At 51.2% G+C, this 16,592-nt stretch overlaps 2 protein-coding genes across 2 annotated transcripts in view; both read left to right on the top strand.

The window, feature by feature from the left end:
* The window catches only part of LOC144584981 (uncharacterized), a 464,602-nt gene that overhangs the window by 35,593 nt on the left and 412,417 nt on the right, over positions 1-16,592 (top strand).
* LOC144584976 (uncharacterized) overlaps positions 1-16,592 on the top strand; it is a 178,045-nt gene that overhangs the window by 35,562 nt on the left and 125,891 nt on the right. The gene's annotated exons all lie outside the window — the stretch shown is intronic.

Here is a 16,592-nt window from a genome sequence, read left to right as displayed (position 1 = left end):
AAAAGGTCACAAGTCAGCTTATATAAATCTTTAAAACACAAGACTTAAAAGTTAAAAACAGCAAGTCTACAAACCTTGAAAAGAATCAAACCAAAGCTACACTAAAAACGGTAAACAAAATCAACATCTAGAAAACACCAGAGCCCGTGTGATGTAGTGAACCTCTGTTCTCATGGGACCCTTTGTTATTTCTTGTCATTTCAGGGATCCCAACGCAGAGCGTGTCTCCAAAGGCGCCCCTCGGCCTCCGCGCCCCCTCCATGGGCCAAGGGCCCTTTGTGTCGTGGGGTTGCCGACCCAAGGCGGGCAGAGTTCAGGTCTCAGGACTTTTCTCGCTGTCTCTCTTCCAACCCCCCAACCTTGCTTTGCTCTTCCCTTTGAGCTCACGGCCAACCTCGCAGGGGCTGGGAAAGGCTTGGTGTGGGCTGCCCCTGCTGGAAAGCAAAGCGTTTTGCGATCACTTGGTCTGGAAAGGACCCCTCAGAGCCATTCACTCCACAAAAGACCCGCCCAGAAGGGAGATGCCCCAGAAGGAGAGGCTGGGTTGCCTTTTCCGGTCCTTCTTTCCTCCTGCCCTCCACGTGGAAGGACCAGAGCCTCTTCCGGCCTCTTTCCAAAGCCCCCTTTTTGCTCCATCCCACGGAGAGCCACAAACTGGAGGCAGGAGGGCGAATCCCCTGGAAGGATGACTGAGGGGGCAGGTCTTTTGCAGAGCCGATGGCCCTGAATGGTGCCTTCAGGACCCAAAGACCAGAACCATTTTGGCAGTGGGGGGGAGAAGAGCTGTTCCTGGGGAGATGGATCCCCCTTCCAGCCTCCGCTCCAGAAAGATCCCGTGGAGGAAAGTCCACCCCCTTCTCTCTCTCCTGATTCTCTCCTGCCTGCCTTTCGGGAAAAGGGGGTCTGTGTTCACACATGCGAGGCAACAAGGAAGCCGCCCCCCCCTTGCAGTTGATCCTCAGCTCAGGATCTGGTCTTGAGAGGGATCCGGTTAGCCCTCCTCTCTGCCGGATCATCCAGGAAAATACCAACACAAACACACACTCACACAACACACAGAAAAACAAACACACAGAAAGTGTGTGTGCAAAAGAGCAAGAGGTCTGGCAGACGTCCCCCCCCCTCGCAGGGAAGGGGCAGGGATGACCCCACTCCCTCACCAGTCCCACTTCTCCTGTGCCCCCGTGTTGCTGGGGATGTGGCCTCCTCCCTCCTGCCCCCCCAGTGCTGCCCCCCCATTTTCCTCTCCATCCCCACCTGGGACTTCGGCCCTTTAAGGGAGGGAGGGGGCATCCCACGTTATTAGAGGGAGGCACGTGTGGGGGGCCCCCAAAGAGATGGGAGGCAAGTTACTTCCTCCCGTTCCTCCCCCCCCACCCAACGGGGCTGCTGCTGGCAGGATTCAGGGGGGAGGAGCTCTCCTCACAAGGAAGGAAACTCCCCCCCCGCCTTCTTCGTGGATTATGAAGCCCTCCTAGGGCCTTGCAGGGGCGGGGGTCTCCCTACCCGTGGGGGCATCTCGGATCTGTACCCCAGAGATCCTCTTCCCCCCTTTGAATCCCCTTCCCCCTCGAGAATACCCAGAAGGAAAAACGGCCTTGCAAGCAAGTCGATCAGCTCAAACTGCAGGAGGCAACATTGGCCATGCCTGGAGAAGCAGAGAGTAGCCATATCACCCCCCCATGCAAATCTCACCCCTGACCTGCCCCACCTCCGTCCAGGCCCAGATCTGGGAGGTGCAAAACCCCAACACACAGGGACAGGGAGGGAGGGGGGCAATCCATCCACCCACCCCCACACCCCCTTTCCTGCAGCCTGGGATCTGGTCGGCCCTTCCCTCTCCTCCATCTAGAGCTTCTGAAGAGTCCTCTTCAAACCCCATAGACTGGGAGGGGGGGAAGGGGGGATCCTGAAGAGGCTCAGGATGGGAGGCCAGGCATCTGGGGGGGGGGGAGGAGAGGAATGGCAGAAACAGGAGAGGGAAGGGGGGGTGCAAGAGGTTTCTGAAAAGGGGGCACGTATCTTGCTGGGGGGGAGGGCGAGACCCCTCCCAGACTTCCCATTCAGCTCCCCTCCCAATTTATACTCCCCCATGCGAGGAGGAAGAGGAGGAGGGCGGGGACCCAAAGAAAGTGACCCCCCCTCCCTCAAACCGGGCAAGGCCTTTCGTGCTTCGGAGACCGAGCGGATTGTGAGGGTCTCTGGGGTCGGCGGGGGGGGGGGGGAAGAGATGGGTTTTCTCGATCTCTGCAACTCCTTAGCCCCCCCCAAGCGGTCCTGCACCCCCCCCCCCCGACCGATGGCTCACTTTTGCGTCCTGCTCATCATCCTCATCCTCGTGTGATCGGTTGATAAACAGTCTTTAAGGGGGGGCGAAGCCAGCGGCGCCCGGACGGATGGACGGGGGAGGGGAGGAAAGAGAGACCCCCCCCGCCCCACCACCTGAGAAGCCGGGAGAGGATTGGGGTGGGGGGCTCCCCTCTAGCCACTTGATCCAACCCAGGAGGCCAGGTATGGGGGGGAAGGAGGGGAGCCCCATTGCCCTCCAGCAGGCCCCCCCTCTTCACCCCAAAGGCCCCATTTCTGGGACCCCCCTCGTGTCCTCCCTTTGCAGACCCCCCCTCCCTCCCTCTCTCCTCCCCATATCCTGCATCCCATACCCGGCTTCCGATCTGGGGGGGTGAACTTTGGGGAGGGGGTTCCTGGAGGAAGGAGAAATTGGGGGGGAGAGAAAGAGCACCGGGTGGGATGATCCCCCCTCTCCCCCCCCCAAAAAAGGGTGCCTGCAAGATCTGGGGAAAGAGGGGGGTCGAGGAGGACCCACCGACACGCACAAAGGGAGTCTTGCTGGGGAGGGGGAGGGCGAGATCGAGGCCCCTCCCAGACTTTCCATTCGGACCCCCTCCCAATTTAGCCCCCCCATGCGAGGAGGGAGAGGAGGAGGAGGAGGGCAGGGACCGAAACAAAGGGACCCCCTCGCCCCCCTCAAGGCCTTTCGTGCTTCGCAGACCGAGAGGATTGTGGGGGTCTCTGGGGTTGGCGGGGGGGGGGAGAAGAGAAGGGTTTTTCTCCATTTCTGCCACTCCTTAGCCCCCCCCCACAAAAAAGCGGTCCTGCAACCCCCACCCCCCCCGAATATGGCTCCCCTCCTTGCCGGTCCTCTGGCGGGAAACTCGCGAGGAATCCCCTCCCCTCCCCCCCTTGCAAAGCGGCCTCTTCTTCCTGGGGGGGGGAGATCCTATAGGGGGGGCAGAGAGCGGGGCTTCCCACCTCCGGTTCCCCTTCGACGCCTCTCCTGCTTCTTCCTTTCCCTGAATGGAAAGGGAGGGGCGATGGGGGGAGGGGAGGGGGAGCAGAAGGGGCGGAGCCTGAAACGGGAGGGGGGGCAGAAAAGATATTTTTCTCTCCTGAGGGAGGAAGTTTTACAAAAAATGAGCGGCTCCTAAAGCCAGGAGGAGGAGGGGCGAGCTCTCATTGGGCCTCCCTTGTCTTCTGGGCGGAGCCTGAACCTCTCCCCCATGAGCGTCACCGGGTTGCCAGGCAACCCCCCTCATAGACGCCATAAAAAACGGCAGGGGGAGGCCCAAGGAGACCCAGCCCTGTAGGGATTCCGCCCAGCAACGGGTGACGCGCAGGAGGAGCGAGCTCTCATTGGGCCTCCATTGTTCTTCCCCAGTGCGGAGCTAGAGGCTCCAGACTGACTCGAAGTAGGGGGGGGCTGTGGCGCCTGCGCAGTTGAGAGAGAAAGAGAAAGATGGGGCAGAAGACAAGGTGGTGGGGTTGGGGGTAAAGGAGCAGGAGGTGAAAAAAACCCACATGTGACCATTAGCCACTCAATTCTTTTTTTTCAACAGAAAAAAGTTGTGAAAGAGAGGAAAGAGGAGCAGAAAGGCGAGACAAGCACTTGCAAATGAACAGATTCAGGTGTTTTCTAGGAAAATATTCTGCTCCATTCAAAATGGTGCCACTCATGCCAAGCTCAGGCCATTAGAGCGAAGGACACGGGCACTTCCTGGCGAGTGACGCCCAGCGATGTATATTCCTCCATTTCAGCCATATCAAATTGGGAGACAAACTGGAATCTGCATCTGCTTTTCCAAAGATTAGTCACATCCTGCCACTGTATGCTAATCAAATATTGGAAGTGTTTGCTCATTCACAACATAAGAACATTATGGCAATTAACAAAATGATCACCTATCATTAGGGACTTCTGTATGGGCTCCGCAGTATTGATTTTCAAGAGCTTCCTCAGATCAAGTTCACTTCCACCTGCAACATTTTATCAAAAAAGGGCTCGATTCCCATTTAGGCAGCTAGGTTTTCTTTTTGTCCTTGTTGATCAGGCTAGCTAATGATTTAAAGGGGGGAAAAAGCAACGAGTGGTGACCCCATGATTACAGACAGCCCTTTTCACCCTCTAGCTAAGCTTCATCTCCTACCTTACCTACCTGGGCTACAAGTGTTTCCTGTGGGAAAATTCCTGAAATGAGGTTGCAGGTAAACACTTCATACCTTGCCGCAAATCCATTCATGCCTGTGTTGATCGGGTGCAACTTTAAGGTCCAAAGGGTACCCTGGGCAAAAGGTCTCTGGACAGGTGGACTGAAGTGGCCTAGATGTATGGCCTGTGAACTAGATTACTGACCAGCCTGTGGAATGGCAGTGATAAAAGCATATTCTGTAATGAGTGTGGTGTGCTCCTTCGCATGTTTTCTGTGAGTGAAGTATGCAACTATTTGCTTTTCTTTCAGCTGAAAATAAACAAATATCTATTGGAGCTCCCTGCTTCTTGCTGATGGATTGATGCATTAGAGACAGGCAAAAAGCCAGGAAATTGTCTTGGGACCCTCCAAACCCAGGGAGGGGGGAGTCTCTCTTTCACCTCTGAAGGACGCAATCCCGGATTCCTCTAAAAGAAGATCTGGTTTGGACGGGAAAGCAGAAGGGCTTTCAAGTTGGTTTTTACCTGTAAGGTGTGGGAGATCGTGGCACCTGGTCAGGTAGGATGAAGATTCTCTAGGGCAGGGGTCTCAAACTCAATTGACCTGTGGGCCCCTGGAGGCAGAGTCTGGGTGAGGCTGGGCCGCATCAGATTTTCCGCCAAGTGGACCAAGAGCCCAAGGAAGCTGCCCAGAAGTTTCCTCAGCCCAGCTGGGGCTCCGAAGAGGAGGAGGGGTGCTTGGAGTGACAGACACTGGGTGGCCCCTTTTTCCATATTTATGGCAGGAAACATCACACAAAAAATGGCAAAAATGACATCGTGCTCCTCCCCGCAACTAGCACAGCTGGCAGGGCCTTCAAACCGGCAATTCCGAGCACGTGTTGGGCGGTTGCTCTTCCCTTTTGGGGCCTGGTGCATTTGTAAAACTTCATCTCCCTCTGAGTCACTTGTACTCCTCTCTCGAGCAATCTGATTAACCCCCAGGGGGCAGGATGGTCGCTGGTGAACACCAAGGTGACCCTTTTCCCAGCCGGTAGCGAAATCCATTGCCTTAGCAAGATCACATTGGGGAAGTACGATTATCTCACTTCAAAGCTTCTTGCTCCGCAGGCCAAAAATAAACTGATCTAGGAGTACCTCATTCAATTTCTCAAACCTACACCTTTGGGCGAGGCGACACAATGCAGCCAGATATTCCACTGCAGACTCCCCAACATTCTGTAAGTGTTTACAGAAGTCCCAACGGCACACCAAGTGAGATGGCTGCGGCATAAAATAATCTGCCAAAGCCTGTAAAAGTTCCTGACAGGTGGCTTCTGTTAACTCCTTTGGCTGAATCAAATCTTTCACTAGATCCAGGACTTCCACCCCGCATGAACTCACAAATAATGCCTTCTTCTTGTCCTCCTCTGTAATCTCATGGTATGCCAGATATCAGTCAGAGAATTTTAGCCCAATCTCAGGAAGCATCGGGAGCGTTTGGAGGGCACTTTCCACCAGACCTTCCATGGTGCCTGGTGAGGGCCAGAGGGGCCACTGAGATGGGCCTGACAGTGCAAAGGAGTCTGAATTGGTGTGAATTGTCAGGATTTGAAGCGTTCTCCCCCATGTTCTTCAGTCTTGGTGGAACAAAAGTCTCAAACAAATAGTTCCTTTCATTCGTCCGTTTCCAAACATACAGACAGAGAGAGAGAGACCAACTGGCAGCCTCTCTGTCTCTGAGGCAATGGGAGCTCTCAGAGCAGTTGAGTTCAGGATAGCATAAGCTCTCAAACTGAACCAAATGGTGCATGTCTTCCTCCTCGTTTATATCCACATCAGCCCCCGACAAATTACATTACATCATTCTCTTACACCTTCCATCATCTGCTGATACAGGATGACTTCCCAGTTTTCCTGATTAGTTGCACCTGCCGTGCTAACGCTATTTGAGTTAATAAGTTTGGACCCCATGACAGTATCAAATTTATTTATTTATTTATTTATTTATTTATTTATTTATTTATTTATTTATTTATTTATTTATTTATTTATTTATTTATTTATTTATTTTATATCCCGCCTATCTAATCAATTAAGATTACTCTAGGCGGCTTACAACAATAAACAACAACAATACGGTTAAAATAAATTATACAAAGGAAAAGTTACGACAAGATGGGACAAAACTAAGGAAGAAAAAGGAAGGGTGATCAGGAGTTAATAAACGGGAAAGCCTGCCGGTACATCAAAGTTTTTAGTTGTTTTTTAAAAGTACCCAGTGAGGGAGCCGCGCGAATGTCAGGGGGAAGGTTATTCCAGAGGCGAGGAGCCACTGCCGAGAAGGCCCGATTTCTTGTATTTTCTTTCCGGGCCTCCCTCGGCGTTAGGCTCCTCAGCCTCACCTCCTGACTCACGCGAGTGACACGGGTAGAACTTGGTGGAAATAGGCGTTCCGCCAAGTATCGCGGCCCCAAGCCATTTAGGGCTTTATAAGTAAGCATCAACACTTTGAAGTCGATGCGGAAACGGATGGGCAGCCAATGCAATGCGGCCAGCGCTGGAGAAATGTGTTGGTACCTTTTCACACCACTGAGTAGTCTGGCCGCTGCATTCTGCACCACCTGTAATTTCCGCAGCAGCCTCAAAGGCAGCCCCACGTAGAGCGCATTACAGTGGTCTAATCTTGAGATTACGAGCGCATGCACCAACGTAGTGAGCGCCCCCACCTCGAGATAGGGCCGCAGCTGGGCTATCCACCTAAGGTGGTAAAAGGCGGTTCGGACAACCGACGCCACCTGGGATTCCATGGTGAGCGCCGGGTCCAGATGGATCCCCAAGCTGCGGACCCCATCCTTGGCGGGGAGGGTCGCCCCCCCAAAAGTGAGGAAGTTTCCCAAACACCCGACTGTGGGAGCGCCCACCCTCAGTACCTCCGTCTTGTCCGGGTTCAGCCTCAACCCGTTCTCCTGCATCCATTGCAGTACGGTCCCCAGGCAGCGCTGAAGGGACAGAACGGCATCTCCTGTGGTAGGTGGAAAGGAGATGTACAGCTGAGTATCATCAGCATACTGATGACACCGAGCTCCACATCCCCTGATGACCCCACCCAGCGGCCTCATATAGATGTTAAATAGCATTGGGGAGATAATCGACCCCTGTGGAACCCCACAGTTGAGACTCCACGGGGCCGAGACATTCTCCCCAAGCTGTACTCTCTGGGGGCGGTCCCCCAAGAAGGAACGGAGCCAGGCCAATGCCAGGCCACCAATTTCCAACTCGGAGAGCCTCCCCAGGAGGATACCGTGGTCAATGGTATCAAAGGCCGCTGAGATATCGAGGAGGACCAGCAGGGACACGTTGCCCCTGTCGGCCTCCCTCAAAAGGTCATTGCACAGGGTGACCAATGCCGTTTCTGTACCATGGCGCGGCCTGAAGCCCGACTGAAATGGATCCAGGGCATCTGTTTCATCCAGGTGCGCCTGAAGCTGGTCGGCGACCACCCTCTCAACCACCTTGCTTAGGAAAGAAACATTGGCGACGGGCCTATAGTTGCCAATCTCGTCCGCCGCCAAACTTGGTTTCTTCCTAATGGGCCTAATGAGTGTCTCCTTGAGGGCAGATGGAAATCTGCCCTCAAGGAGAGACCCATTTATTATTACAGTGGCCCATTCCGTTGTTATCGGCCTGGCTGCTTTGGTTAGCCAGGCCGGGCAAGGGTCAAGGGAGGAGGTGGTGGCACGACAGCGATCAAGCACCCTGGCCACAGTGTCAGGCGTGACTGGCTGAAAAGAATCAAAAGTTACCGGGCAAGACGGAGCGCTGGACATCTCGGCTCGACTCACTGTGTTCAAATAAGGAGAGAGGAGAGAGGTCCCGGCGGATGGCCTCCACTTTAGATTTTAAAAATGCTGCAAATTGGTCCGGTGTAAGACTAGGGGGAGGCCCATCACCCGGACCAATTCCGGATAGGTCGCGCACTATACGGAATAATTCCGCCTGCTGGTTGGACGCTTCGCTTATCCGGTTAGCGAAGTATGCTCGACTGGCAGCCTTTACCTTAGCCAGGTAAAGGTTAGTGGCGACTTTAACAGCAATCCAATTGTGATCCGTCGGGTCCTTTCTCCATTTGCGCTCTAGCCCTCTCCTTATCCGCTTCAGCGCCCGGAGGTCCTGGTTAAACCAAGGAGCCGGGCGAGCTCTGCGTTGGAGAGGGCGCTTAGGTGCGATCGTGTCAACAGCCCTAGCCGCAGCGGCGAACCAGCTGACGGTCAGAGCCTCGACAGGAGCGCCAGCCAGGTCAGTCGGAACTCCTCTCATGGCATCCTGGAATCCATTCGGATCCAGTAGTCTTCGAGGGCGGACCATGACAATAGGTCCCTGCTCCCTGCGAGGGGGGAGGGCCATGTTGAGATTACATTTTATTAGGTGATGATCCGACCATGACAGATGGACCGACTCAAGGTCAGTCACCATCGGACCACTCTCGCTCCCACTGGTAGAAAAAAACAGATCAAGTGTGTGGCCACCCACGTGGGTGGGGCCGTTGACATGTTGGGACATGTTCAAGAAGGCCATGGTCTCCAAGAACTCAAGAGCTGGACCGGAAATCTCTGCCTCCGCATGCACGTTGAAGTCCCCCAAAACCAACAGCCTTGGGGAGACCAACAGTGCCGCAGAGACAAAGTCCACCAGCTCCGGTAGGGAAATGGCTGGGTCGTGGGGAGCACAGTAACCCAGCAAGATCCCAATACCGTCCCTGGCCCCTATCGACACGTGGAGAGCCTCCAGACCCGGCTTTACCACCGAGGAGCGCCTAGTAACCTCTAGGATGGATTTGTAAACAATGGCAACTCCCCCCCCCGTCCTTCCAGTCTACCCTGGTGTTGGACAGCATAACCGGGCGGACAGATGAGTGCTAGGGGGGGACCCCCCTCTCCGCCTATCCATGTTTCGGTTATGCATGCCAGGTCTGCATCCTCCTCCAGGATGAGGTCGTGAATTACCTGGGCTTTATTGGATGCAGACCTGGCATTCAACAACACCAGGCGTAGAGTGGAAGGCTGGCTGGACTGGCTGCCTCGATACTGAGGGCTGGTCACGATCTCAGAACAATGCACAGCCTTCAGGCATCTGTGCATCGTTCTTCTTACACGAGTAGGGATCGTGGCCACGCCATATTTCCCTCTACCCGTGACCACAGAGATATTTTGGGGTCCCTCACTGGGGTGGAAGGCCATCATTTCCATGTCAGAAGGGGGAAAGGAAGGAAAGAGGAAGGAAGGGGGAGGAAAGAAGTAGGAAAGGAGGGAAGAGGGTAGAGGAAAAATTAAAATAGTGCAACTAAATCAAATAACAGGAAAAAAAACTAATCATATAACAGAGCATAAAAATAATATACATAAAGTAAGTAAACGTAGCTTTAATACAATTAATAATAATATCAAAGTAAAAGTTAAAAATAATAATGATAACAATAATAATAAATAAATCTAACTACAAAGACCCAAACTGGTTAGCCCCCACAGAACACCCAGAACTGTCCTCCTCCTCCACCTGGCCTTGTTACTGATGTAATCGGCCTTGACGATGTTAATAGTGGCGCTGATTTGCAATGTTCTTTAAAGGGCCAGGAGTCACAATATTCAGCGATAGATTTTTTGGTCGTAAAGTTATAGCTAAGCAGAGTCAGAGGCACCAGGTGGCCAGCCAGAGGAGGCTCAGACCCTGCCATTCTTCGCCCCAAAAAAGCAGTCAAAATGGTGACATGAAATCCCCATATGCTGTGAGACTGTTGTGTCTACTTCATTCTGTCGTCTATTAAGTAATTCCCAACCAACCCAGTTTTGGAGGCCTCTCGTTTGTGAAAGCAAGCACACGCTGTGAGTTTCCTGGCTATGTGGGGGTTTGAACCCGGGTTGTGTGAGTCCCAGTTTTACTGTCTACATCAGTGCCTCTCTGAACATGTGCAGAGTGTTTTTCTTTTGGTTCCCGGTCCTGCTTGGCTCAACCCTGTGGTCACCAAGAGCAGGTGCTGTCGGTGAGATTCCAACCCTGGACAGCCTAGCATGGGGCCTCCCCTGAATTTCTCCCTTTTCTGGAATCCAAGAGGATGAAGTGAAGAATTCACTCCTGCATGTGGGGATTTTTGGGGAAGGAAAGATGGAAAACAGCCTTCTTCTTCTTCTCACTTCAATCCATAGTATCTTTTTGATAGGTTTCAGTTGATTTGATTGATTTGGGGAGCATCCATTATCCTTCCATGTGACATCTCAGGAACACCTTTAAGAGAGAAACACCTCTTAATTCTCCACCATGAGTTTCTCCTGCAGAATTAAGGGGATTAATATCCCAAAGGATGCCATTTCTCCCCCTTTGAGAGGGAAAGTGATCCTTGATGACCTCTTCCAAGTTCTGAGAATGGTTTTTGCAGGATGGATGCTGTCCTAGGAGAACACCCACCAACCTTCTTCCTGTATTTCTTTGGCTTCTTCCTGCAGTGACCAAAGCAGGGTCTCCCCTGGCCGGGCGCAGAGCCTCAGCTGCCCTTGAAAGGAAAGGAAGGGAAAGCCGGAGACCCAAGAAGGAGGGAGGCATGCAGTCTCTTCCTCAAGAAGGGCTCCTGTCAGGAGGTTCTCGCAGGGAAGAGGGAAACTAGAGGTGGGAAGATTGCAGGGTGCGGGTGTAGGCGTTTGTGCATTTATCGGGCCCCAGGCATGGATTTTAGAGAAGGTGCCACTTGCTTTAAGCAAGTGATAGATGGAGCACATACACACACACACAAACATATACAAACATACATAGCTACATAAATGTGGGTTGAGGATTTCTCCCCTAATGTTTCCACAGAGTTTAATATTTTTTTTTTGCCAGTGTCTTTGTCCATCATTTCCCCAAAATGTCATTGAAATGCTCTGGTCCATGGGGTCACGAAGAGTCGGACACGACTTAACGACTAAACAAAATCATATCAAAAATTGACAACAAAGCGATTTTAGAATTGAATTCGATATCTTTTCCAAATATATCACATATTTCCTTAAAAATTAGTTTCACAAATTTCTGAATGCATTTACAGTCCCACCACATATGATAATACATGCCAATTTCTTCATCACATTTCCAACAGGCCTTAGAATAGGCTGAATGTATTATATTCAATTTCACTGGAGTCGTGTACCATCTTAAACTAATTATAATTTTATTCTTACCGACATTAATCCTCATCTTCTAAATTTTTCTCCAATCCTCTGTTTTAATTTCTGTCTTGAAATCATCTTCCCAAATTTATTTCAAGCCTTCTATTTCTGTGTAGGTGTAGATGGGGCTTATCAGCCTTGGAAGGCAGCCCATCTAGGAGAAGGAAAACTCCAATTTCAAGCCTCCATGGTCTTCTGACCATATCCACTGATGGAAAAGGCTTCAGGAGTTAACCTCGAGGCAAAATCTGGAGCTGAAGTCCTGAAGGCAGTTCGTGTGGTTCTGGCAACTCCTGTGATGTCACTGGAACCAGTTGTATTGGCTCTTGTCTTTCTATTGGAATATTTCAGCAACGTGGAGAGGAGGGATTTTCTGTTTGGGTAACAACGTATCCTCCATATTATTTTATCCAGGTTTTGAGCTCTGGCGAGCACACTCCAGCTTCGCATACAGTGTCGAAATAACACAGGAAGTAGCAATTACTGTTTATAAGTCTTTGCTCGATTGGCATACAGCATGATGCTAGGGGCTACTTCCAACGGTGGGAGAGGTCATTGCTCCTCACTAGGTAGGGTGAAAGCCGACAAGCAGATCGATAACTCTGCACCATGCAACAATCATAAGAAAATGCAACAATCATAAGAAAATGTCTGCCCTAAAATTCAGCACCTGGAATATTTGGACAATGACCCCTGGCTTTTCTGATGACCTGCAGACAGCTGTCATCAACATGGAACTGAGTAGACTGCAGATGGACATTGTTGCTCTGCAAGAGACAAGATTGCCAGACTCGGGATCTGTCAAAGAGAAAAACTTCTCATTCTTACGGCAAGGAAAAACCATTGAATGAGACCAGGGAATATGGTGTTGGCTTTGCAGTCAGAAATACTCTGCTGAGATCCATTGTTCCACCTACTGTGGGGAGTGAAAGAATCCACTCATCAGTGGGACCGGTCACCCTCATTAAGTGCATATGCACCAACACTGTCATCCACTACAGAAGTGAAAGATAAATTCTAGGACGATCTGACAGCTACTGTCAAAAAAGTCCCTGAGAGAGAGCCACTGTTCATTCTCAGAAGCTTTAATCCTAGAGTTGGTGCTGATCACAATTCTTGGCCCACCTGTCTAGGCCATTTTGGCATAGGGAAGATGAATGAAAATGGCCAACGCTTGTTGGAGTTTTGCTGTTATTATGGTCTTTGTGTCAGCAACACGTTCTTTAATACAAAGCTTCAACACAGAGTTTCCTAGAGACATCCAATATCCAAGCATTGGCATCAGCTCGATTTGATCCTCACTAGATTAGAACATTAACCTTCCCAGTATTACAGTCACACGCAGTTACCAGAGTATTGCTGATTGTGGTACTGATCACTCCTTGGTGTGTAGTAGAGTAAAACTGCGAACAAAGAGATTGTATCACATGAAAAAGAAAGGAAGACCATGTATTGCAGAGTGCCGGGCTGTGCCGGGCAGGACCCTGGAATGCGGAGCCACCGCGACCCGCGGAATTGCCGTTGGCTCGATACACGGAGCTGCAGAGGGTCGCAGCTGGTTCATCGCGGGGGTCCAGGAACTTGGAAGCCGGGAGCCTGTTGCGTTGACCTGAAGAAGCCGGCGCTGGGGAGGACGAACTTGGAGAGAGCCACCGGTCTTGCTCTGTGGGCTCTGGGGTGTGCGAGACGGAGTCGGAGCGTGCGGAGCAGACGGTGGCGAGCGCACGCAGAGGTTCCCTGTTCAGCTCGGTGGATTTGGGAGGTTCGAGGTTCCTGCTGGCCCTGGGGGCTTTCTTGGTGGAGATTTTCCAGCGGGGACAGGCGGTTTGGCGTTCCGGAGGCTGGTGGTCGAGTGGAGCGTCGGGATCAGAGCCAGCTGGAAAGGCGCAGGGCTGCAGCGAGAGCCGGAGGGACTGCTGGAGCGCCGGTGCATGCCATGTTGGAGGTTTTTCCTTCGGTCCCCTCTCCTCCCGCGCGTTCTCCTTTCTCTACTAAGGACATTCCTCAATTCAATCTTCAAGGGAAGAGAATGGCAGGGTCTGAGCTTTTTCCAGCCTGGCTCTTGATGTTTCTGACCCTACTTGTGTCTAACACCGTGAACCCCGAGCCAAGAACTGAGAACTGTGAGCCCTACTCCTGTAAAGAAAACTGTAAATCAGCACCGCCATTGACATTACTAAGGACAAGAACACCTGGCGAAAGTCAACTGTGGGTTGCATGCGGGGGATATCTATTGTGTGGTTTTATAATTAATTTTTTATTATTATTATTAACTGTAGTTAATTTATATTTTCTTATTTTATGTATATTATTTATATGCACTGTTATACTCTATATGATTAATTTCCTCTCTCCTTGTAATTTGATTTGTTTGTATTAGGTTATTTTTTTCTTTCCTCCCTCTCTTCTTGTCTCTCTCCTCCCCTTCCCTTCCCTCCCCTCTTCCCCTCCACTGATATGGAATGGAAGGCCTGCCCTCCCAGCGAGGGACCCCAAAATATCTCTGTGATGACGGGTAGAGAGAGATACAGCGTTGGCGCGGTCCCTACTCGTGTAAGAAGAATGATGAACAGATGCTTGAAAGCTGTTCATTGTTCTGAGACTGTGACCAACCCTCAGTATTGAAGCAGCCAGACCAGCCAGCCTTCCACTTTGGTGTTGTTGAACGCCAGGTCTGTATCCAATAAGGCCCAAGTAATTTACGACCTTATCCTGGAGGAGGATGCAGACCTGGCATGCATAACCGAAACATGGATAGGCGGAGAGGGGGGCTCACCCCTAGCACTCATCTGTCCACCTGGTTATGCTGTCCAACACCAGGGTAGACTGGGGGACAGGGGGGAGTTGCCATTGTTTATAAATCCATCTTAGAGGTTACTAGGCGCTCCTCAGTGGTAAAGCCAGGTCTGGAGGCTCTCCACGTGTCGATTCGGGCCAGGGACGGTATTGGGATCTTGCTGGGCTACCGTGCTTTCCACGACCCAGCCATTTCCCTACCGGAGCTGGTGGACTTTGTCTCCGCGGCACTGCTGGGTTCCCCGAAGCTGTTGGTTTTGGGGGATTTCAATGTGCATGCGGGGGCAGAGACCTCTGGACCAGCTCTTGAGTTCTTGAACATGTCCCAATATGTCACTGGCCCCACCCACATGGGCGGCCACACACTCGACCTGGTCTTTTCCACTAATGGGAGCAAGAGTGGTCTGATGGTGACTGACCTTGAGTTGGTCCCTCTGTCATAGTTGGATCACCACCTAATTAAATGTAGCCTCAACATGGCCCTCCCCCCTCGCAGGGAGCAGGGACCTATTGTCATGGTCTGCCCTCGAAGGCTACTGGATCCGATTGGATTCCAGGATGCCATGAGAGGTGTTACGGCTGACCTGGCTGGCGCTCCTGTCGAGGCTCTGACCGACAGCTGGTTTGCCACTGCGGCTAGAGCTGTAGACACGATCACACCTAAACGCCCTCTCCAACACAGAGTCCACCCGGCGCCCTGGTTTAACCAGGACCTCCGGGTGTTGAAGCGGTTTAGGAGACAGCTAGAGCACAAATGGAGAAAGGACCAGACAGATTATAACTGGATAGCTGTTAAGGTCGCCACTAACCTTTACCAGGCTCAGGTAAAGGCTGCCAGTCGAGCTTACTTCACTAACCGGATAAGCGAAGCGTCCAACCAGCAGGCAGAATTATTCCGTATAGTGCGCCACATATCCAGAATTGGTCTGAGTGATGGGCCTCCCCTTAGTTTTTCACCGGACCAATTTGCAGCATTTTTTAAATCTAAAGTGGAGGCCATCCGTCGGGACCTGTCTCCTTTTTTGAATATAGTGAGTCAAGCAGAGATGTCCAGCGCTCCATCTTGCCCGGTAAATTTTGACTCCTTTCAGCCTGTCACACCTGATTCTGTGGCCAGGGCGCTTGATCGCTGTCATGCCACCACCTCCTCCCTTGATCCTCGCCCAGCCTGGCTAATCAAAGCAGCCAGGCCTACAACAACAGAATGGGCCACTGTAATAATTAATGGGTCTTTCTTTGAGGGCAGTTTTCCATCTGCCCTCAAGGAGACACTCATTAGGACCATTAGGAAGAAACCAAGTCTGGCGGCGGACGATGTAAACAGCCCCGTGTCTCCAAAGAGATTTATGGGGGTGCAGGAAATCGGGACGAGTAAGAAAACCAGACAAACTTCTAACTGCTGAGCAGAGCCAATTGAACTCAGCCAAGTTCTGTCTAAATTTTCTTACTCAGAGGCCAATCTCCTTATTAAGAAAGCAACACAGACATAACCATGAGATATACTCAGAATGATTTGGCTCTGAAAGTTTGGTAGCAAACCCACGTGGCCAATTAGACATTCAGCTGGTCTGTTCAAGAAACAAAGCTTCTACATAGAAATCAATCATTACTGTTTTATTAAAAAGAATTACTTTAGAAAAGGTTTCAGTTGATAGTAACATAAGTCAGTAGGTACATTTTCATTCAAGACCAACGGAACACACCACTCCCCCACTCCATCTAAAAAAATAAAGAAATGAAACTATGCTAACTAACAAAAAGCATAAATCATCCATCTCACGTGTCTTGGGTCTTCAAAGGCTGATGCTAGATGAAAACCAGTCCATTATGGGAAAAGCACGTGTCTGCCCCCTTTCTCAGGCAATCTCCATCTTTCTTCTCTCTTCCTCACTCTTCCGTCTTCCTTCTTCTTCCCAGAATGCCTCCTGGGTCTTGTTGTTCCGCCTAACTTTCTCAGGGAGCTTCAGTTGTTATCATTCTTTGTGGCAGAATTATTTTGACTACGAAACTCTCTGCTCTCTGCTCATCTTAGCAACGAGATAACCAGAGAGCGAAGCTTCTCTGAAACAGCACATAAAACTTTCCTACTACAGAACAGACTTTAAATCAAAATGGATGCTATTGGGACAATCTTAGGACTACATATCCCATTCTAATACACATAAAAACACAAA

The sequence above is a fragment of the Pogona vitticeps genome, chromosome W (genome assembly GCF_051106095.1).
Source record: "Pogona vitticeps strain Pit_001003342236 chromosome W, PviZW2.1, whole genome shotgun sequence".
Taxonomy (NCBI): domain Eukaryota; kingdom Metazoa; phylum Chordata; class Lepidosauria; order Squamata; family Agamidae; genus Pogona; species Pogona vitticeps.
The sequence above is the reverse complement of the archived record's forward strand: the minus strand, read 5'-3'. Positions and strand labels throughout refer to the sequence as shown.